The sequence below is a fragment of the Amblyomma americanum genome, chromosome 7, assembly GCF_052857255.1.
Source record: "Amblyomma americanum isolate KBUSLIRL-KWMA chromosome 7, ASM5285725v1, whole genome shotgun sequence".
Lineage (NCBI taxonomy): Eukaryota > Metazoa > Arthropoda > Arachnida > Ixodida > Ixodidae > Amblyomma > Amblyomma americanum.
Window position 1 is genome coordinate 31,069,133 of NC_135503.1, and position 22,402 is coordinate 31,091,534.

At 56.7% G+C, this 22,402-nt stretch overlaps 1 protein-coding gene across 1 annotated transcript in view; it reads left to right on the forward strand.

Annotated features, from left to right (window-relative positions):
* PlexA (plexin A) overlaps positions 1–22,402 on the forward strand; it is a 320,585-nt gene that overhangs the window by 1,030 nt on the left and 297,153 nt on the right. The window lies entirely within an intron of this gene.

Consider the following 22,402-nt stretch of genomic DNA (forward strand, 5'->3'; position numbering starts at 1 on the left):
TTGCTTTTTCATCAACGGTTCTTTCGTAGGTATAGGCACTGGCTATTTTACTTAGCGAGGCTGACTTCCAGCATGGAAGTCTTCGAGGCATTTTACACCGCGTAGTGATTCGCCTCGCGTTTATTGCGTCCTGTCGGGGAGATAGGTGACCGGCTTGACTTCATTACAACGTCTCACCTTATTTGACGCACCAATACTGAGGCGAGCGCGTACCCAGCGCACGACCAACTTTTCTTTTTAATCTCCCACGAAGTGCACGATTTCTTTTTCGTCAATTCGGTGGCACCAGAGCACACATGGCGTGATGCAGCATCCTTGGTCGCTGACCGAAGACGGTCGGTTCGTTTCTCGCCCGTACCCAACGCCCTCGGAGGCGTGGTTCATTGATCCGCCGTTCCCGCTCTTTCTCCCAGGTGGCGCCACCGCCTTGCGTGGCGCTTGTAAGCGCCGGCCGCGCCTCCAACCGCGCGCTGGGGTGTGCAGGGGTACCACGTAAAGATTTGCCGCCGCGAATTTACGTCCTAATTTTCAATCAGATAGTGTAAGCAACGGTAAGGCCGAGTGGAATTGCTCGAAATGCATGTATTTTCGTCGTATAATTTACTTTATCACGTTCAAGGGAGGTTTTGGTTTCCGCGGGCTGTGACTAAGTCCATGACACAAGCGGCAAATAATTATAACAATCAAACGCGGTCACGTACACAGAAGAAATCAGTGAACCCGAACATGGTTCATGAGAAAAAAAAATCAGAATTTTTACAGTGTCTGTGCTGAATATTTCGAATTCAGCATGACAACAAGAAATGGAATACTGATGTGTCTCAACAAAATGGTCGAAAGAACAATAGACAAAAGCTCACTCTGTCCTGACTGCCGTGGTACAGAGGTGATTGTATATCCGGGAACACGAGCTCTGCGGTCAACCAAAACGTAATGGTGAAGATAAGCGTTTAGAAACAGACACGCCTTAGCAGTGTCTTTCACTAGTGTTTGGTTATTGTATAGAAAGTGCCTATTGAAGTAGCTTGTAACGTAATTAGCGCGTGTTCTAGTGTCATACCTTGAGTAGAACAGTGATGTCAGTTTGTGAGCGCGCGTGACTTCTGTTCTGAACATTACAGTCACCTCCCGCTGAGCCTGGAGCTCTTCACAAGAAAAAATGGCAATAAAATGTCTGTTAAGCACACTTTGGCGTATCTTCTGTCACACCCGAGACCCCGTGCACTGTTATCCCTGGGTAACAGAAACTGTAAATTTGTGTCTGTATCTCCCTATAAAAATACCTGGCATCAGATACCTGGCAGCATTCTGTCCCGTCGTATGTGTGTCTTTTTCGTCCCCGTTTTTTCGTGCTGCTTCGTTTTCTCAAGATGGATCAAAGGGGCTGCTGCTGCTAGACGCCTCTGTTTTTTCACTTGTCTATCGATTGGACAGTATAGTAGGCGAAGTTCTTTTTATCCCCATACCATTCATGGATGCTGATTCATTGGGCTGTACTCATATCGCATAAAAGATAATTTTAATTTATCTCTGTCTGTGGCGTGTACAAGCTGTGTTCGCATTTTCTTGCTTATTATTAGCACCTTCCTGAACCTGGTGACGAAAGATAGTGACAGAACGCGTCGCTTTTTCTGGCACAATTTTCTTCGTTTCTTTAGGTAATTTAGGTACGACATTAGGTAATGTAATACGCTATCCGTAGCCATCTGAGCTCCTGAAATAGCTACTTACACCGCGTGATTCGTTCTTGTCAGCAAAACTGATAATCTGGCAAGACAGGGGTGAGTAGCGTCCCTTCAATGACAGTCGGGTTCCGCAACGACTAATGCAAGTCAGCTCCAAGAACACCACAGCGTAACTGCATGGACAAAGCGTTGGAATAGTTGCGTAGGGTCACCAGAGGTGCATTCAAACGATCTGCGTGACGGCGACCGATCCTTCTTTATGGTGCTGATAAGTGCCACCAGTTAGGGCTGTCGTTCGTGTTGTCATTCGATGACAAGGTCATGAAAGTCGCGTGATCTGCTACTTATAGTGGTGAAGTTGGCGCGGAAAAACGAGGACAAGCGAGACAAAGACGAGCACCAACTTCTTCAGTATGCATATCAACCAACTAGCCCAACTTTCTGCTCTCCTACCTATAGTGGCTGCGCTCTTCTGATCAGTTCAGGCGCAAGCGTTGTCATTGTGATTACGACGTCCATGTCTCGTCGCGTTTCTGCCGGCGGTGCAATGAAATCCGAAGCTTTGGGCCACGCATTCATAAAATCGTGCGGCGCCAACTTGACGCACGTGTGTATGTAAGCGCGCGCCATTTTGCTGCATGCAACTAGAGAGAATGGAGATCCCTGTCGCGCCCCGTGGTATCTGAGTTTACTAGAGGTCGCTGTTCCTTGGCGTTGCGAGTCAGCGCGAGCCTAATCGCCGCCGTCATTTCCTGCGCATTGCCCGCTCGAACGAAAGGTCGGCCTTACTGTGCGCTATACCGAGCGCTCAGCGGTTTGCAAACTAGTCGCCGAAGTCGGCGAGGTTCGTCGGATGGCGGCACGCTGGTAGTACGCCACAGCAGTAGTACGAGACACGCTGCGCGAAGTGTGCGTGCTGCGAACGGCAGTGAAAGCGTTTGGCTGCTTGCATCTTTCTGGCTTATGAAGAATGCTTCGGGATCCGTTGTAATCGCAACTAGCGTTTAGGGTGACGCAAGGAAACCCGGCGTTTCAGCGTGTTGCTGCTGCACTTCCTGCACAGCTGCGTGAAATAAGACGCTTTCACGTCTGAATTTCGTCGTCGCGTAGTGCACGGAACTTGGGGGTTCCTTTGCCCTGTCTAGTGAATAACAGCACAGGTTTTAGAAATAGCGCAGGAAAGCGTTCTAGGGGACCAGGTATCCATCCGTGACTGTTGCGCGTGCGTTTCCGTTGTTCAGTATATTGGACAATTAAAATACGTTTCCATTGCCGAATCTCCCGGGCGGATATGCAGGCGTTTAGTTGCAAGTGCCGCCCGCAGCCTTGTTCATTTCAAGCGCGCGCGTGCATCCGCGCGATCTCGGCTGTCGCGCCTGGCAGTATCGGAATCCCTTATCGTCGAGGCTTCCCGTCTTTGTTGATAGGTTCTACTTTGTAATCGCTGCCTGTCGGCGCTGGCCTTCCTTCAAAGCCCTAGCGCGGCTCTGGCAGGCCTGTGTTGCCTTTCAAGACACCCACCGTCATTCTCGCGTCAATAAAAATGTTAAGCTAATATTAAGTACACAGCAAATGCTGAACACCGCGGCGTGCGCGTGCGATTGTGCAAACGGCAGGATTAGCCAGTACGACGACTGCGCGTCTAGTGGAGCGCATCCGGTTGAAGTGGTTCAGGTGTCCAACGATATTTGAGACAGATACTGCGTTATTTCCTTTCCCCCAAAACCAATTATTATTATTATTATTATTATTATTATTATTATTATTATTATTATTATTATTATTATTATTATTATTATTATTATTAGCCGTTCGCGCCGCAGTGATGCCAAGCGATGTGCGTACCCACCGCGCGTCGCTGACTGGCTCTGCCTTGCACGGGCGTCACGCTGGCCGCCATCTACCCCGAAGAAGTTTGGCGCAAGCTTTGCGTGCGGTGCACATCATGGAGGCCTCTGACGTCACGCGCGAGCCATCTGGGTTCGTCCAGCACTGCTCGCGAGCTCTTTGCGTCGGGCACGATGGGAAGCCGCGCAGCTCTCGTATAACCCTTGCCCCCTCACCCCCTTACCTGTGTTTTGTCGCGCCATAAACGGGCCACCGAGGAGGCCTTTCTCGCGAGAGAGCTCTGCGCGGTGATCGGCGGCGGCGGCCTGGGCAGCGCTGAAGACCCCCTTCGTGAATAATTTCTGGTCGTAAAGCTCTCGCTCGCTGCAATGCGCGGGACAAGTGGACGCAGTTTGAGAGGCGCGGCGTCGGCCATTGCGCCATTCCGCTGCATGGGGACGTGAGTGGTGCAGAGCGCGCGCGCACGCACCTTGGCATGTTGGATAGCGGAGGAGCTCTCTCGCGCGCTAATGGTTATGGCTTTGGCCCCTAATTCTTTACCGTTAACGAGCGAGCCGCCCTAATCAGGACGCGGGGAGGCTCGCCTGCCGATGCCTTCCTCCCCGCATTCTCCCGCAGTGCGCGGCGCCTGCGAAGCCTGGTCGGCGAAACGCGAGCACCGGCGGGTTAGCGGGCCTGGTTAAGTGCAGGGCGCGTATACCGTCGCGAGTCGCCGATCGACGGCGTAGTTTTTCTCGGCCCGATGGCAGCGTGCGTCGCGTTCACTTTCGGCCTGCAGTATGAATGAGGACGCCGGCTTGCGATTGCGAAGCTTGTTTCCGCGCTGCACGCGCTCTGCGCCCGAATAGCCCGAGGGACGACGAGTGCATTGCGAAAGTATAGTGCGTGTCTCAACCGTTCTATCACAGTAACCGCGAGCAGCTTCGGAAGGGTGTGCTGCAGCCAGCAGTAATGGCAGGGTCCTTCGATGCTTTCAGAGCGGTCATGAAGCCACTTGCGTTGCGCTGTGGGCGGTTCTACACGCACGCACGCACGCACGCACGCAACCACACACGTGACACTGGGCAGGCGTCGCAAATCACCGACTTCATTTTTTGTTGTGGAGCGCAGCTTGCTTTAGTCTATAGGTCTATAGCGCAGCTTACTTTAGCTATAGTCTATAGCTCGTAGCCCTGTGTCGAGAATTGCCGTGACTCAGTTTGTGCACCCCCGCGACAAGTATGCTTAGCGTGTCCGAGCTCTGGAAGCAAAAACAAACAAAAACAAAAACGCGTTCCCAACGTGGCGCGAGCAGCGAGCGGGCTCCGCATTGAGCAGCGCTCCCGTTCTTACGTGTTTTTTCATAAATATTCGTCACTGAAACGGCAAGGTTTCTGATGGGGAAACCGAAATCTGCAGTGATAGACACAGTTTGCGTTATTTTGTTTCCTTTCCAGAGCAGGCGGTGGATTTCGTCGATTATGAGACCCGCCGCGGTGGCTCGGTGGTTATGGCGCTCGGCTGCTGACACGAAAGACGCGGGTTCGATCCCGGCCGCGGCGGTCGAATTTCGATGGAGGCGAAATTCTAGAGGCCCGTGTACTGTGCGATGTCAGTGCGCGTTAAAGAACCCAAAGTGGTAGAAATTTCTCGAGCCCTTCACTACGACGTCCCTTATGGCCTGAGTCGCCTTGGGACGTTTGAGCCTCATGAATCAGAAAACATAATGAACCAGTAGTCGGAAGTGAAGTTATAGTTAGCCATTTTGACTAACCATTTAAGACGCTTTGTGCATCTCTTCCTCGGAGTGTGCGAGCTCTAGCTAGTACTGATTTCTTCTTTTCAGGCGAATTTAGCATCCTTCACCTTGCAAAATAGCTTTTGTGTGCTAGCTAGCGAGTGAAGCAGGAAATTCACCAAACTTCGCGTCTATCACACGTCTCCCGCCTTCTTCTTGCTGACAGTATTTTTTTTCTGGATTTCTTGCGTCATATGCGTCTTCGAAACAGAAAATGATTCCACAATCCCTTGGGTGTTGATTGCCTAATTCCTGGTGTTCAATATTACAAATATTTCCGAATATTTTTGAAATGCTTGGATATATTTTGAGTTTGTGAGAAATTTTGTGTTATTAATTGGCGTTTTCCTTTAGACAACTAACGAATTTTCTTTCTAGAGTCCTGCATAGGCCATTTGCGCCGAATAATATCTGTTTTAAATCGAAATCTGAATGGCGACTGCAAGGGCTGAGGAAGGACAGGCTTGGCGACTGCAAGGGCTGAGGAAGGACAGGCGGTGCCTGCCTGGGTTGCCTTGCAGAGGAGACGTCTACGTTGAGGCCGGTTAGGCCATCACCACGAAACTTTGCCGTCGCGGCATTTCTTAGAAGGAAGTGTGTCGGAGTGCACGAGAAGACGTGCTTACACCAGGGCGCGGCCCCGATCATCATCATCATCGTCGTCGTCGTGGCGATAGCAAGCGCAGTCCATTTCGTAGATACATTAAGAAAGCAACCGCGAGTCCTTGCGCGCTTAAAAATCACGGGGTGACCTGCTGGATAGGATAGCTCTCTCTATGGCTGTCGATTTCCGCTATGCAAGTGTTGGCCTCTCATGTCGAGCGGCGTTGTTTAGCGGACAGAGCGTCGGGCCAGTACGCGTCGCCGCCGTCGCCCAAAAGCAGCCGCGCTCCTCGCTCGCGCAGCGCCCGATCGCGTCCGACAAGGACGGGTGAAACCACCGCCCGGGCGGTGTTTAGTACTGGTTAACGATCCCAGTACTTAGCCGCAGCGTGGCCTTGCCTCGCGCCGAGCGATGCAGGGCCGCCGCCACCTCGGATTGCTCCAGGCAACCGTCGTGTTCCCACGGTCTCCCGTCACCCTCCCTCTCCCCCCTTCCCCCTCTCGCTCTGACACAGGTTTTTCGCCATCTGGGACGATCGAGCGAGGGGAGAGCAGGACTCTCTGCGCCGCGGGCGTGAAAAGCAAACGCAATCGGTCCTCCTTACTGGCTGGTTAAGCAGCGCCGCTTGGCTTGCGAGCCCCCTTTCTCTCACGTCATCTTCCGGAGGCCGAATTTTTTTGTTTGTTCCGCCCAGAGCTTCCTGCGCCTCGCGGACGGCCTTGCAAGGTCGCGGCTCCGCGGCCGCCTTTGCTGCCGCCGTTCTTATTTTCTTTAGTGGAGGCCTCGTCGCGGCTTCGACTAGGCCGGATCGAACGCGGCCAGCTAGCGTGGAAGTCGAGTGCTCGCCGACGCCGGCCAAGGAATGGAAGGCATCCGTCTTCTCTGGCCGACTCAATGAGGCTAATCGCTGGCTGCAGCAGACCTTTTTCCACACCTGCCGCAGAGGCTCGGCGGCCGCAGTGTTGGGCTGCGGAGCACGATTTAGTGGGGTTGTGTGTTGGCGCAGCGCCATTTCGGAGGAGCGAAATGCGGGAAAATTTCGGGATTCAGCACTGGAGGCGAAACGCTAAGGAAACCGTGTGCTGTACGATGTCAGTGCACGTTAAAGATCGCCAGCTCGTCGAAATTATTCCGGAGCCTTCCACTGCGGCACCTTTTGCTTTCTTCTTTCACTCCTTTATCCCTTCCCTTACGGCGCGGTTCAGGTGTCCGCCGATATGTGAGACAGATACTGCGCCATTTCGTTTCCTCAAAAACCAATTACCAAGAACCGGGCGTCGTCAGAACTAATGCGGAGACCGCACTCGGCGTCACGACCCGGAACGTCGTTTCGGCCTGGCAAAACTTAGTAAAACGGCAAAGCCTAACCAAAGTAAACACATTTGCTTCCGTTAATCTATTGGTGGCTTGTTCTCTTGTTCAGCTGTCGTACACCGTGCCTCGTGTCATCGGGGGAGTCAGTTGTGGATACGTCGTCATTGGGGCTTTCCCTCCCTCTACCCCTTTCTCTATTGGAACCTCCTGAGATTCTCCCGGAAACCGTCCCTGCGCGTTGCACACGCAGCAACAGCAGCAGCGCGGCTGTGCGATTTTGCTGAGAATGGTCCGTTCACGCGGCGTCTCGTTCCACTGTCGCCGTCCTCACCCAACCTTATCGCGATGGAGGCCTCCTCGAGTGCAAGCGTTCGTGACGCTGCCGTCGAGGAATGAAATGCGACTCTAGGTGTTTCGTGCTGCTTGCCGCCTGTTGCAGCAAGCGTGCGGCAAGGTGAAACTGATCTGCCAAGCTCTCCGCTTTTCGCTCGAAGAACGCCTTCGAATTGTACCTTTCCGTTTTCATGCATGCGTTAGCAGTCACGGTGTATAGTTTCTTTCCCGGTAGCAGTGTAAGGTGGTCCATATTCGCAAAAAAAAAGGGGGGGGGAAAAACTGGGGGGCACCCTTAATCTGCGTCTCAGGGTATACGGCGCGATGGCGTTAATGAGTTTATGTCCATATATGCGGTATTGGTCGATCTCTAGTTCACATTAACCGATCCTTGGAAATCTTCGTACCACTCCTGGCGCTGTGGTGAATCGGTTAAGCGATGCGAGCCTCTGCCGTGCGATGGCAGGTGCTGCCATCGGTGGGGCTTGAGATCCAGGTTGCTTTTGTAGCTGAGCTGTAACACTGGCCGAGGTTGAGCAGTTTCGCGTGGCTCCTGGAGAGGCGTGCTGCGCGTGCGCGAGGAGCAGTGACGTCACACGGCGCACGGCTGGCGCGCGCTCCGCCGCCGCCGCGTACGCCTCGCCGCTCTGCGCATTCCAGAGGAGTGCGTCATAGCTGCGGCAGACGCACTGGCGCCGGCGCGTGCCCAGCTGTGCGCCTCCGTTGCGCATTGCCCAAGCCTGACGCTGCGCCGGAGCCGCTTGATAGCGCCTCTCATTTTGTGCGCATGCGCAGAGGTATCAGTGGGGCTATACATATAGCGGGGCGTTTGCCGGTGTGGTATAGCCATGGAGAAGGAGAGCGAAATTGCTGCTCAGCGGCAATTGATGCTCAGCGGCTCAGCGTAGCTCACGCTACGTATATCCTGGCATAGCCGAGCTAAGCCACTGCTAATTTTTCTCGAGCAACCTCTCGCGACCATTCATTGATTGAACTATACCATCTGCCACGGTGGGCAGTTTGCTCACAATCAGACGGGCAGGTTCTGATGACGTCACAAGGTCACGTAACATAGATTGCCAGCCTGCCACCTAGGTTGCTCTCTGGGGATTTTTCTTAGGTTTTTCGGTCACGGCAAACGACACCGACGCCGGCTTTTCTGCGACACGGGACCCTGAAGGGTTTAAAAATAATCTCTCTCTGCGCCGGGAAACGAGAAAAGGAAAGATAAGAAAGTAAAAAAAAATCTTTTTATCGCATCATCTAGAACTGAGAGCGAAAGAGGTCACCCACTCTATATTGGATGGGGCCCATTTCACTGGACGCGGGAATGCAGGAGTTGATCACGATATACTGCGCCGACGGGGGTGCCTTTTACCTCTAAGCAAGGCCCCGCTGTAAAAAAAAATAGTAATAAAGTATGACGTATGCGTGTCGAAGTTCTCTTGATGGTTGTCCACAAGTGCTCCTTCGGGCGGCAGTGTTGGCGCGACCGCAGTGAGAGGAGTCCGGGAAGGGGGTTGTGGCGGCGAGCGCGGCCGTACACCCAGAGTAGTCCGACGGCAGCGGTCCTGCAGCCGGCTTCCCTTGACGCGATTGTACCAACGCCGGTCCGTCGCACACTGCGGCCAGCCGCGTACGAGGGAGTAGCATCTCTGGGCCCGGACTTCCCCCGGGACCGCTCCTTCTCTTCAGCCCATCGAACCGGTGGCTGGCACAACAGGCGGGTCTCCCGGGGGCACTGCGCGCTGTCACCTCGGCGGACGCCGCTGTCCACGTCTCTGGCAGCTCCGAGTAGTCGGAAAAAAAAATATGTATAAAATGGAGAAACAGGTTAGAGGAGGGGGGCGCCTAAAAGTGGACTCCGAGCGGAGTACCTCGGCTCGAACGAACGCCGGTTAGGGATACTGAGCGACGCTGACGCCGTGTTGTTTCTATAGTGGTGTAGGCGCGGCCCATGGGGCTCTCTTTCCAGTCGATTGTCTCGTGCGCTTCAGCTCTCAATGTAACCACTGCGGGAGGTGCATTTTGCTGCCGAGCGTGAAGTTGCGCATTCTGTTGTCTCAGGAGTCGCCAGGGCTGTTTTAAGGCGAAGCGGTACGCAGGAATGCAACGATGCTCGCGCCCGTATTCTTCCTCGGTCTTGCTCTTTCCCTGTGCACTGTTTGAATCGCTCTATGTGATCGTTTCAGAACCCCCCCTCTATCTCTCTCTCTCGGAGCATACACTTTAAACACGAATACATCTCTGTGGGAGTAAAAATGGGAGTAAGCAGTCCTCTAGCGCACTCCCTCTTGTAAAGGGGAGGACAGATTACCCCCTTATTACTCCTTTCTGTTTAGAGTGTAGTAGGCGAGGTGTGGTGTTTCTACCTCGCTTCATGCGGGGGCGTAAGGAGACGGCACATTGTTCATGCGCGTTTATTTGCTGCGTTCGGGCGGCGATAAGTACCGGCCGCGGTGGCTCAGTGGTTAGGGCGCTCGGCTACTGATCCGGAGTTCCCGGGTTCGAACCCGACCGCGGCGGCTGCGTCTTTATGGAGGAAAAACGCTAAGGCGCCCGTGTGCTGTGCGATGTCAGTGCACGTTAAAGATCCCCAGGTGGTCGAAGTTATTCCGGAGCCCTCCACTACGGCACCTATTTCTCTCTTTCTTTTTTCACTCCCTCCTTTATCCCTTCCCTTACGGCGTGGTTCAGGCGTCCAACGATATATGAGACAGATACTGCGCCATTTCCTTTCTCCAAAAACCAATTATGGCGATAAGTAACGAGCATCGGGTGAAAGGAGCGTCGATGTTTCAGCGCGCGCGATGCGGCACCCGGTGATGAAGATCAGCCGAGGGAACAGGTGCGGGCTCCGTTCGAAGCTCTTTGATCATACCATTTGCGGAACACCCCGACATGCGCTCTGCGTCCCACACTTTATTGTGTGCGCTCATGCCACTTGCGGAACGCGGGTTAAGCGTTTGGCACACACGAGGGATAGACCTTGCCTCTGTCTTGCGAGGGGCAGAAGTGGGCGTGTGCTGGCCTGCGCCGAGACGGGCTGTGCCGCCGTCGTGCAGTCTCTATTTGGGACCGGCACCCATAGACGCATCAGGCCTGCTGGTGCAGCAGCTTAACTCTCTCTCTCTCTCTCTCCCTCGTGGCTGGCGATGCGAGCTGACGATCCGCAGGCGGTCCCGTTTAGCTTCGGACAGCGCTGCTGCGCCCGATCGAGAACGCGAAGCGTGGCTGCACGGACGGACGGGGGATGGCCTCGTGCGGCCGCGTATTGCCAGGAGCGCCTATTCGGGGCGAGCGCGCACCCGCAGTGGGCCCGCCGAGTGACGGGGAACACGCGCCGGCCGAGGGTGTGCCTCCTTATCCGCGGCTGAATATGGAAAGGAAGAGCCGTTAGGCTGCAGCGCGGTGCCGGGAAGTCACCCCGCGTGTGCACTTGCCAGCGTGGGGCTGCAACGCGTGACGTGGCATCGGAGGTAAACGGAACGGGGACCATCCTGGCACGTCGGGGTGCAGGGTGCGCGACCTTGCGGAATTTGCCGAGCATGTGAGGTAGTTTCAGCGCCACGGATTATACGGTCCCGAATTTCCAACACTTCGGGTGCAGGGGCTTGGAAGGTGCGGGGCCGTGTTCGTTTTCTTTACACTACTGATGCCGGGGGGGGGGGGGGGGGGGGGTCGGCTGTAATAATAAGAAGAGTGGGAAAATAGCGAGTAATTAACGAGTTACTCGCCGGAGGTTTTATAGCCAGATTACACACAACGCGGATGAATCTGGAGTTGATATTGCTCCGAACACCGTGGGTGGCGACAACGAAGGGGTGGATTGTGGTTAGGTGTGGTTAGCGCGAGCTGAGCTCCGGGTGTCCGGTGTGTGTTCTCTTTCATTAAGGAATTAAGTAAGCCGTGTACCGCGTTAGCGTAACGCACTTGGTGGAGGCGCAGATGCGTAAGCAGGGTAGGCGTCGAAGCCCTGTCATGTCAGTTTTTTTTTTCTTCCAGCAGTGTTCATCCTTACCGTGGCCGGTGCATGGCCTTATTTTCTATTATCCGCGTTGCAGTACTTATCTGTAATCGGATACGATTTCTCTCAGTGCAGGCCCTGCACACAACGGCGTCGGCCTGTTTACACGACACACAGCCGTGAGTCGTTGGCTCCGCGAATCCAGTGAACGGCAAACGTACGGGGCGTCACTGCCGCCGCCGAGTTGCTTTATCGAACTAAAATAGGAAAAAAAATTGTTTGCTGCCAATAAACCGCCAGCATGCTGCCCTGCCTGTCGTCACAGTCACGTGGCAAAGTCCTGCGTAATGTAAAAAGGAAGAGTTGACTATTAAAAAGGGTGCTTATAGGAAACAGCCGGGCGGTTTCCCACTGTGCCAGGTGGAGCACCAAGCGGTGAGATGATAGGATGGAGGAGAATCCAATGTCGGGTTCAGTTAATCCGCAGGTGTAGGAGGGGGGCGTTTACTCTAAATAAAGTGCTTCACCATAAGCTCCATAGCGTTACTCCGTGCCTGAAGGCTGCTCTTAAGTGCACCCCGTTTCCTATGCGTGATAATGCAGTTTTTGTACTTGCAGACCAAACGCTATCGCTGTCCTCATCTTGTCTGGCGTTGCCCTTGCAATGGTGCAAGGCTGAGTGGCGTAGGCTGAGGGAACCGTACTGCCAAAGGTGGCTGAGAGAGATGTGCGAAAAGGTTCGCCGGGCCTGCCTCCGTCGAGACGTGTACACGCGAGAAAGAACACTTGCTTCGTGCTGAGCAGTGCAGTAGTTGCATCGGCCCATCGACCGCGCACTTACTCGTCTTCCTCCGCCGCGGCGTAATTGGCGTAGCGTCGAGTCATCGGGCGAACTGAACGCCGGGCGGAAACTTTCCCTTCGTTCGCCGGCCGTTGGAGCTGCCGCTATACGAGTTGCAGCTCACGTCGTCCGAAATGGTGCACGGCGCAAGCACTGCCGCTTCTTCCCCGCTGTCCGCCGTGTGTGACAAACGGGCGTGGGCGCGAACAAAGTGTGCACCGTTTTCTTCCGGCGCCGCGGGCTGCCGCTTGCGGCGGAGGAGGAACGCTTTCTCTCTCGCTTTCCCCGCATGCCCCTGGCGTCGGCGGCAGGGGCAGATTCGCTCTTCGGTCACGTCTTCCCGCCGCCGGAGGTGTCAAGAGGCGGGGGTAGAGTGACGACAGAAAGCTTCCCGAAAGCGAGTACACGCAACACCTCGGGAGCCAGCACTGGACCGAAATTCGCAGTGGTCGCTGCCTTTCGTTTCCGACATTCTGTCACCCTCTCTTATCCTCCTTCTCACCGTTTCCCTCCTTTTCTTTTTACACCTGATATGGAAGAGTATTTCCCGCCTCACCACTGCCATCATCTGTCTCTAATGCTTTTCCACGGAGTTGGATTCATATTTTTCGCTGATGCTCGCGGAAACGATTTTTCATGGCGTCTTCCAGTCGGCGATCCGGAGCAAGTTTTCTTGCTCCGCGAAATCGAGCGGCATGTTTGAGTGGGAGATTTCGATTCAGATCCTGGGTTCCGATTGGACCTCTAAAGTAGGTATAAAGTAGTTAAATATTCCCTAGACAGATTCCCTAGGCGGATTCGGAGAGATGCTCCGGATCGCCGTTTGGAATACGCCGTCCGAAAGCCTTCTTATTGACCCTTCTGGCTGGATAACATTCATGCAATGCCCCGCAAGTAGATTCTTGAGATCATAATTGCGCTGATTTCATAGATCACCCTAACGGCTTCCTCTTTACCTTTCTCCGTCCGTTACCGAGACGACGCCACATTCGTAGTTGCTTCTGTACAGTGGCTGCTGAGCAACATGCCGGGTTCTTCGTCCCCCGGCAGGCCGCACCCGCTTTTATCTTTCTCGCCAAGTTTTCCCGTTAATTTTTTTTCTCCTTTTGATAGCACTTATCGCGACACCCCCAGATAACGCTATTTATTTCTGCTCAGTGATCATTGCGACGCGCATGAATGTCGCCGATCATTCGCGGCGTTGAGACGGCTCCCCTTCTCAGGTCACTTCCGCGCATCGAGATCGGAAAGGCAGGTGAGTTCAGCTGAGGTTGATGTAAGCTGCTGGCGGGATTATTAGCCCTGCGATTATTCTGCCGGCAGTCGTCGGTCCGCTTCACCGTCGCGACACGTATAGATATGAAACGACAATCTACGCAGTTTATCAACGCTGGAGACAGCGCGGACGACGACGTCATTGGAGGGCGCCTGCAGTCGCTTCCTCCCCAGGGAGCGGCTTGAGAACAGCCTACGACGCGGAGTACACTTCTTGCCCCTCCGAAATGAAAACGGCGGCGCTGACACGAGCGCACGTAAGACTCGACGTGCAAACGCGCGTAGCCGTGCAGTTCGGGCCGAGAGCCCCGACGTGAGCTGTCATTACCACCGGGATTCTTTTTCCTTTTTCCTTCTCTTCCTGCGCCGTCTTGAGAACTCTTTCCTTTAGCACCGACGTTTGCACATTTTTTTTTTTGTTTTTTCGGCATCTATTTTTTGCGCATTTGTAGGCTTGCTTCCTTGTATATATTGTTTTTAATGTATTTAGTTCGTCTTCATCCTCCTTCTCGTGCTGTCCCCTTTTTCCTTGTGTTCGTTTCGCCTTGGCTGGCGTGCCGAGATGTTATATTGCGAGTCCTTCGCCCGGGTCGCCCTCCCCCCGGTCGTTACAACCTCGTCTTGTGCGGTCCCCCGCTTTCTCCCTTTATTCGGCCGAAATAATTCGATTATTTAGCGGAGTGCACGCGCCCCTCTTCCGCTAACATGCAGCAATTCCACTTGGAAGGAACGGCGAAGAAGGGGGGGGGGGGGGGGGGGGTGAGCTGCAGTTATGCCGCAAAAGAGAATTGGAAGGGAGTAGTGAGTTGGCACTGAACAGGCAGCAGGAGAGAATGGGAGTGCATTACACAATAAAACGAGAACCGCGTGGAAAGGTGGGGGGGTATAGAGGTGAAACTGCGTTTGGTTCGGGCCTCTCTCTTTCCTAGCTCGGCCCGCTTTCGGCGCCCGGAGGACGGGGCCCCTTCACCCGCAGCCTCGGCTGTCTTTCTGCGCGGCGTTTTTTTGTGCCTCTGCTGTCTCGTGTAATTCGATTGCGAGGAGGGGGACCGACCTCCCGTTTCTCGCCAGACGTTCGCTCATACACGCACGCACGCTAGTCCCTATATCTGCGTTTGCGCCGGCGCCGCCTCCGGCGCTGTCGAACGCTTTCCCCCTTTTTCTTTCCCGCGCGCACTCTATGCACTGCTTTCCCAGGCCGGGTACACTACCTCGTTTGCGAAGCCTTTGCGGCGGCGCCCCTCGCGTCTTTCTGGTTCATTTGTTCTGTTCGCTGTCGTCATCTGTTCCGTCTGGTCCTCGTTCCGCGGCCATTGCGCCTCTCTCCCGTCTCGCTCCCGTGCGTTGTTCCCTTTCCTCCCGACTGCCCTTCGTTTCGTTAGCGTCTCGGCGTGTGTAGGAAGTCCTTCCTGCTTGGCCTCCTTTTTTTTTGTTTGTCGAATGGGGTTCTCCTCTTGACCCTGCACGAACTCACGGCTGGCTGCCGCCGTTGTTGAGGACAGAGCGTCCTCGGCGCTGTGTACACGAAAGAGTTGGGAATGCCCCGCGTGCTGGGCACTGCAGTGGACTGTCATCACCCTTGCCCGCTGGCATTGATGAAAGTCTTCGTAAAGGTGGCAGCAGCGATCGTAGGCTTTGAAGGCCGCCAGAGCCTTGTTTCGTTTTTTTAGGCAGTATGTTTATTGGGGCTTCGGGGAGAGCGTGGGGGAGCTCAATCCTAAACCGTTTCCTGTTCAGCAAGCACATCCGAGTACCGATATAGCGGCACCTGTCGACATTAAAAAATTCGTATTTATAATGTCTCTATTCCCCCATCCCCTTTCCCCCGTGCAGGGTAGCGAACCGGTTCCTTCTTCTGATTGCCCCTCTCGATCACTATATCGTTTTCGTATTTCTATTTTTTACTATTCTTTACCTTTTGTTGTATTGGGAACTTTGGTTCCGGTCTCAGTTCAGTGGATTGTCTTGTCTTTGTATATATGCGTACATTGTAATTGCCTATTAAGTGTCGTGTGACTTGGTGTCCGCGTGAAATAACGGTTGGTCATCGTTCCACTCGACCAGTGAGCCTCGTCTCCGTTCCGTTGGGCCCGGACCCCAACTTAGCTGCACCTGTCACGTCTTGAAACATTCCCACAGGTTCTTGTTGGCAACCGCGTGGCTTACGTTTAGTGGTGTGCGACGAAGACGAACTGCGCTCTTACAGCTCGTGACCGCGAGCTTTATCCTAGATCTCGGCCACTGCCGTTTCGCCTAAGGCTCTTCCCAGTTTCCACTCGCGATGTCGACGTCCCCTGACAAGAAGGCCAGCGACGACGTGCGCGGCGCCAGGCCTCGGTCCCTTTCGCGGAGCAGCGCGCGCGACGAGCAGCTGCTGCGAAGCCTGCGTGCCGCCCTCGGCCCGGACGTGCCGGCCAACCGGCTGGTGGACAGGGACACGCGCTTCCGCATCGTCAAGGTGGAGCCCAAGTGGCGGCGGGGACGCGACGCTAAGCTGCCCCACGCCGCAGCCCCGGTCGCGACGACGCCCCGACCAGCGCCACGCGCGATCCCCGGCACTTCGGCCCCGCACCTCACGCCGGTGTCGGCGTGGCCCTCGCTCAAGCAGCCCCAGAGGGGTAAGTCCGCCGGTGCTCAAGCGGCGCTATCGAGCGAGGCAAGCCGTGCAGCTCAGTCGACCGCCGCGGTCCGGCCCAAGAAGAAACAGAAGCCGCTGTTAGAGCCGCGCAAGAAGGCCAGTCCCGCGGTCAGGCCGCCGCCCGACAGAGAGGACGCGGCGCAGGCCTCCGCACTGCCACCCAGCAGCGGCACTGCGACGACCAGGCACTCGGCTGCACGCCAGGAGGGACTCGAGCCCGTCGCCGAGGAGAGTGCCGCGGAAGCGGTGGTTAGCGAAACAGCCGAACGCGCCCGCTGGTCGACGAGCATTGCTACGGCTCAGGACGTGGCTGACAACAAAGCCGAGCCTCCTCCGCCGTTCGCGCCCGCGACACCTAACGATACTCGTGCGACGCAGGAGCGTTCGGAGGGAGAATCGAAGCCAGAACCAGCTTCGATTTCGCCTCGTGGTGTTGCACGGGATTCAGAAGGTTGCGTTCGGAGGCCGGGGAAAGTTGAGGTGAAGAGAACAATACCGCTGCGCAGCAACTTGTCCGTTTCCCGACAGAACGTTGAGGGCAGGAACCCAAAATTCGGTTCCCATGCTGCTCTAGGCGCTAACAATTTGGCCGCTGCGGAAACTGGGACCTCGAGCTCGGCCGATTCCGTTCCCGCGCCGCGAAAACGAATGAGCGTGGTGTTGCCAGGCGTCGTGGGCGGCTCGCCGTCTCACGCTGCTGGTCTGGTACTGGAGAGCAGCAGGTACTCGATACGGGACCTGGGGGCAGGACAGGCGGCGGGCTCACCGTCCAAGCACTCCAGCGGCAGTGACACACCGTTTACGGGAGCACTCGTCAAGGCGATGGAAGCCGGTTCGCAGGCATGCCTGCCGGTTGCAACTCGGGACGACTGGGAGCCTCTCACTGGACTCAGCACCGTCGGCGCCAGAACTGCGGTGTCTAACGCCACTACCAGCACGCAGCGTGCGTTTCAGACGGCCCTCGATGGGACCGACTGCGGCCAGCAATTCGAAGAAAAGGCTGCAATGTCTTGGCGCCAGACACCAGAGATCTGCTTCAGCCCTTGTCTTCTGGGCTCCAGGATCAGCAATGCGGAGTCCAATGAGATGCTTTTACAGCGTGCTGGGGTGGTACCAGTTGGAAAAGCGGCGGGAGAAAGCTTGCTAGCGACGGCGTCGCTCACGAGCTTGAGCAGGTCATCCCGTGACCTAGCTTGGCCGCGACGTTTGACCTCAATAAGTCGACCCACTTTGAAGAGAGGTGCAGCAGTCTCGAAGAAGACTGCCCGCCGTGCTGCTCGTTTAGAATCGGGGCAGACTTGGCACAGCGTAGACTATGAAGAAACGTTGTTAGCGCCAACCGCAGGACACTGTCGTGGCAGCTCTGACGCCTCGCGTGTGGCGCCGAAGGAGGCGGAGCGGTCGAGCGACGAGTTCCATTCCGCGGGTTCAGCGCAGTTGCCGCCTTTATCCCAAACCCCGGAACGCTTCTTCAGCGTGGACAGAGCGGACGCCAGTACCCTGCGCAAGGCGTTCCGTACCAGTACCAGCTCGGAAAAAGGCGATGTTCACCTCGATTCGTCCGCAGCGACGGGGCGCAAGGCCGCCGCTCAGGACGCTCAGGAATCCAGTGTGGCGTGTCTGGACGATGGCAGCCCGTCCATGACGAACAGACAGCACGCATCCAGCCACTCCGAACGCGCAACCAGGCCAAGCCTGTCGTTGAAGTCAAGTGGTCGGGGTCGAAAGGCGTCGTCTTCGTCATCAAAGGACGCGGTTCCTGTCGCGCTGCCGTCACGTGACACGCCGCCGCGAGATGACCGTCGGGGCACTGCTGACGAGGGAGGCAACGCGCATTCCTTCTCCCTTGACGTAAGAGCCAGGAATGTGTCACGAGAGGCTGGAACTGCGGCCGTCCCACCTGGAAACGTCAATAATCGTGCTGACGCTTCGACGGACACCACGTTCTACACGGCTAGCGAGATGCAAAAGGCAGATTTTGAGAAGCGCCTCTCGGCCGTCAAAGCAGCTCGCGAAGGGAGTACCTGCGAATCCGCGAAAAAGCTGGAAAAGACTCTGTTCGTGCGCCCGGCGATCGAGGAATGCGCGTACGTCAATTCCGCCAAGATGGATTTCCTTGCTGGCGGAAAGGCGTCTTCAAGCTCCGAGGAATTCCTCACAGCCCCCAGGCTAACAAAGAAACTGGATCGGAAGCTCGACGCATGGCCAGCGAGCGTAGCGAGGAACTCACCCCGGCCACATCGGAGCCTATCGCAAGCGGCGGTGGGCGAACGCGATAGAACCCCTGGGCGCCTCGATAGCAGCGATGAAGACGCCGCCCCAGCGAATATGAGAGCAAACGAGACTGATAGTAAAGCACTGCCGAAGGCCCAGGACCGGGACCAGCGTTTCTGTGGAATGTTTAATAAACCTCCGTCGGAAGAATCGCTGCTTTGGGACAGCGACCTTGGTGGCGGCGTCTGTGCTCGACCGCCGTTGCGGCGTCGTGTGTCACCGGGTAGAAATCTGCCTCGCTTGGACGACCAGACTGCCCAAAATCTGCTCACAGATTTCTTTACGGCAGGCCGCCGCAGCCGCGCGCCTTCTGAAATTATTGGCAGCCCCTGGAGCACGAGGCCGGTACTGCTTCTCGCACCTTCGCCTGAAGAAGGTTCAGCGCACGTCCTGGTAGTCCCGACAGCCGCTCGTACCTACCTCGGCACAGAAGAATGTGCGGCGCTGTCCGGGACCCCAGACGGAATGGCTGCTCTGGGCACCTCGACCGCTTCGGTCCCTTCTTTTCTGACGGCGCGGTCTCTGTCGGAGCCAAACTTTGTAGCCTTGGGACCGTCCCCGCTGCGCGATAGTCGTAGCCTGTCGGGCTCCCTCGTCGTCTATCCTGGCTCTGTCGACTCGTGCAGCGGTGAATATCCAGGGGCGTCCGGTCGGCCTACTGACTTCCTGCAGAAGACTACCGAGGAAAAGCGCTTGCCGAAAGTTGCACCCAAAAACAAGCGCCCCAAACAGACAGTGATCCTCAAGCCAACGGTGGCGCAGACTGACATGACGTCGCGGCAGCACGCTGAGGAAGTGGCACGCGTCTCTGCCCCGCAGAGCCCCGGCGGGACCGGCATGGAGGTCTCCATGACGACCAGGTCGCATGCCAAGGAACTGTGCCTCTCCATGCTCGCCGTCTCTATATGCGTTTTAGGTCTGGTGCTGCTGGCGAAATCCGCCGGTGGAAAGCTGGGCGACATGCGCATTCTGACCTCGGAGAGCAATGCGAGCGAGTACTTGGAGCGGGCTGACAACGATTCGGTTCCTCCTCGGACATCGGCTGCTTTTACGGTGGTGCCGTCGTTTGTGGTTTGCAATCTGACTCGCTGCGTCGAGGACGGCGCTTACATCGCTTCTTCGCTCTCCTGGGACCGGGACCCTTGCGTTGACTTCTACGATTTCGCGTGCGCCAAGTGGCTGGAGGAACGGGCCGCATCGGCCTCCATCACGGGCGGCGTTTCCGCATCCGTCGCCGAGGACATCGAGCGAGACATGGAACAGAGAGTGGCGCATTTGCTGTCTTCCACGCGCGCCCCGGAATTCGCGCCGCTGCGGCGCTTGCACGACGCGTGCGCCGACGTCAACTTCATCAACGCTGCCGGCTGGGCGCCGCTTGGAGAGCTGCTGCGCCTGTGCGGCTTGCCGTACTGGCCTTACGACGAGATATCCACGCTGTCTCCATGGAAGGCCGCTGCTAGGGCACTGCAGTACACCGGTGCGGAGGCCTTCATGTCCGTGGACGTGACGTCTCACCCCGTGCGCGCGAACCGCAGCATTTCGGCGCTGGACAGGCCTCGCCTCGTCCTGCGTTCCGCCGACCTGGCCGAGCAGGACGTCCACTGGCTGGAGGACACCGCGGACACGATCATGACGGCGTTCCGCGAACGGCCTCGACACCTCGCGCGAGAGTGCGTCGCCGTGGCGGTGCAGATCGCGCGGCTGACGTATTCGCGCGACGCCCTGTCCGACGTGCGGCTGTACCGGGTCGTCCACCTGGCACCGTTCCCGCGGCTCTTGGAGTTCCTGGCAACCCTCTTCGCGAACGTCTCGTCGGTGCACGCGTCGTCAGAGGTGCTGCTTCGCGCGGAGGGCTTTCTTCGCGACCTCCTGGACTTGGCGGACGAGCACAAGAGCCGGGCACTCCTCAACTACGTCGGCCTCCGGGTTGCGGTGCACAGCTCGGCTTTCCTTCCGGACGCCGCCGGCCTGCAGGCCGTTCACGGCCGCGTGCTGTTCCCGCACGAGCCTACCGGCGGCTACATCCCGCGGGACCGGCTGTGCGCCCGCCAGGCGGCCGCCACCATGCCGTTCCTCTTCACGTACGCCGTGCGACTCCTGATCGGCGGAGAGGCGACGGTTCGCGCCCTGACCGCGGCGCTCGAGACGATGCGGCACCACCTGGCCGAGCACCTTTCCAAGCTTTCCCTGGCGGACTACCAAACTCGGCTGCAGCTGGTGAAGATTCTCAAGGACACGCGGCTGCACCTGATCGGTCCTCCCGTCGTGGCCAACGCGTCGCGCGCGCTGGCCCACGCCCGCGCCCTGCCGGCGACTGGCGACGACGTGCCCCTGCTGTGGTTTGCCCGCGTCACCGCGCACGTGACCCAGTTGCGGCTTATGCGGCTCTCCCGCTACGTGTGGCGCGGGGGCGTCTTCGACCGCGACTGCAGCTCGGACCTGCAGGCGAACGCCGTCTTCGTGCCGCCGCTCTTCCTGAACGCGAGTGGCACGCTGGACAGCAGCCTTCTGGCGCTGCAGGCGCCCCACCTGGGGGCGCGCTTCGCGCGCTGCCTGCTCCTGATGCTGCTCGCGGGCGTCTCCAACCGCGGCAACCGGGAGCTCGTCACGCGCGGCTGGTGGTCCGACTCTTCCAAGTCGGCGCTGGAGGCCCTGCGCCGCTGCCTGGCGCGGCCCGTGCCGGGTGCGGGCGACGACGGCGCCGTCGCTGACAAGGCACCGCTGTCGCGCGTGGCCGATGCCCTCGCCGTGGCGCCGGCTCTGAGCACCTTCACGCACGGCGTCCAAACGCTGGCGGGGTCGGCTCGGCAGTTCCGGCTGCCCCTGCTCGAGGGCCTGTCGACGGCGCAGCTGTTCTTCGACTACTACGCGCTGTCGCGCTGCCGCCGTCAGCGGAGAAGGCGTGGCAGTCGTCGCGACGTAGCGGCGGACGACGACGTGGACGCGGCTTTGCGCCAGAGTGCCGCTTTCCACGAGGCCTTCGAGTGCGCCCGTGGTCGACCGATGAATGCGGACGCTCCGTGCGCCCTGTGGACGTGACGCGCTGCCGGTTGTTGTTTAGTGGCGCCGTGTGGACTTTGCGCTTTGGTGTTTTATTATTCATATTGTGAAAACTTTGATGTGGTTCGCTAACGTGCGTTTAATGCATGATGATTTGTGCAAAGTGGACTGTCATTCACGATATGCGCCCGATCAATGCTGAAGGCCGTTTCGTTGCGAAGAATAAAAAGCGAGGTTTCGCGGGTGCCTGGGTCTGAGAGGAATGGGGAACCGCTGTTACGTTCTTCTGGTGGTAGCACCCTCTGTCGCGCGGAACGTACTGCTCATTTCTTGTTCAGCATGACGCGTATGAAAAACGCCGTTATCGCGGCGCTGATGTCGCGTGCTATTTATGCGCCACGGCAGAACGCTGCGTCGCTCTTTCCCTCCCGGCTGCCGAGGTGGAATAAAGGCATTCCTCACCAGAGGTGGGCATTTGACCTCAAATATCGACCTCAACCTCAAAAAATGCTGACCTCACTCAACCTCAACTGATGAGGCCACTGGAGACCTCTCAACCTCACCTCAGTCTCAAATTTTGAGGTTGAGGTCGGCTGGTCGACGTCAGAAAAAAAAAAAAAGCGATTAAGTAGTTTTTCAGCTAAAAACAATTCTGCGAATCCTGTGAGACAGGAAAGCCAAAATGATAATGGTACAATTGTGATTACTAGATATTAAAAAAGCGGTACTAAAAGGTCTGTAATTATTTAATAAGGTGTGTACAGTCACTACCGATGTGCACGCAATAAGAGAAGCTTATAACCTGGGATGAACCCTCGGAAAGTTTACGGCCTGCGGACAGGGGTG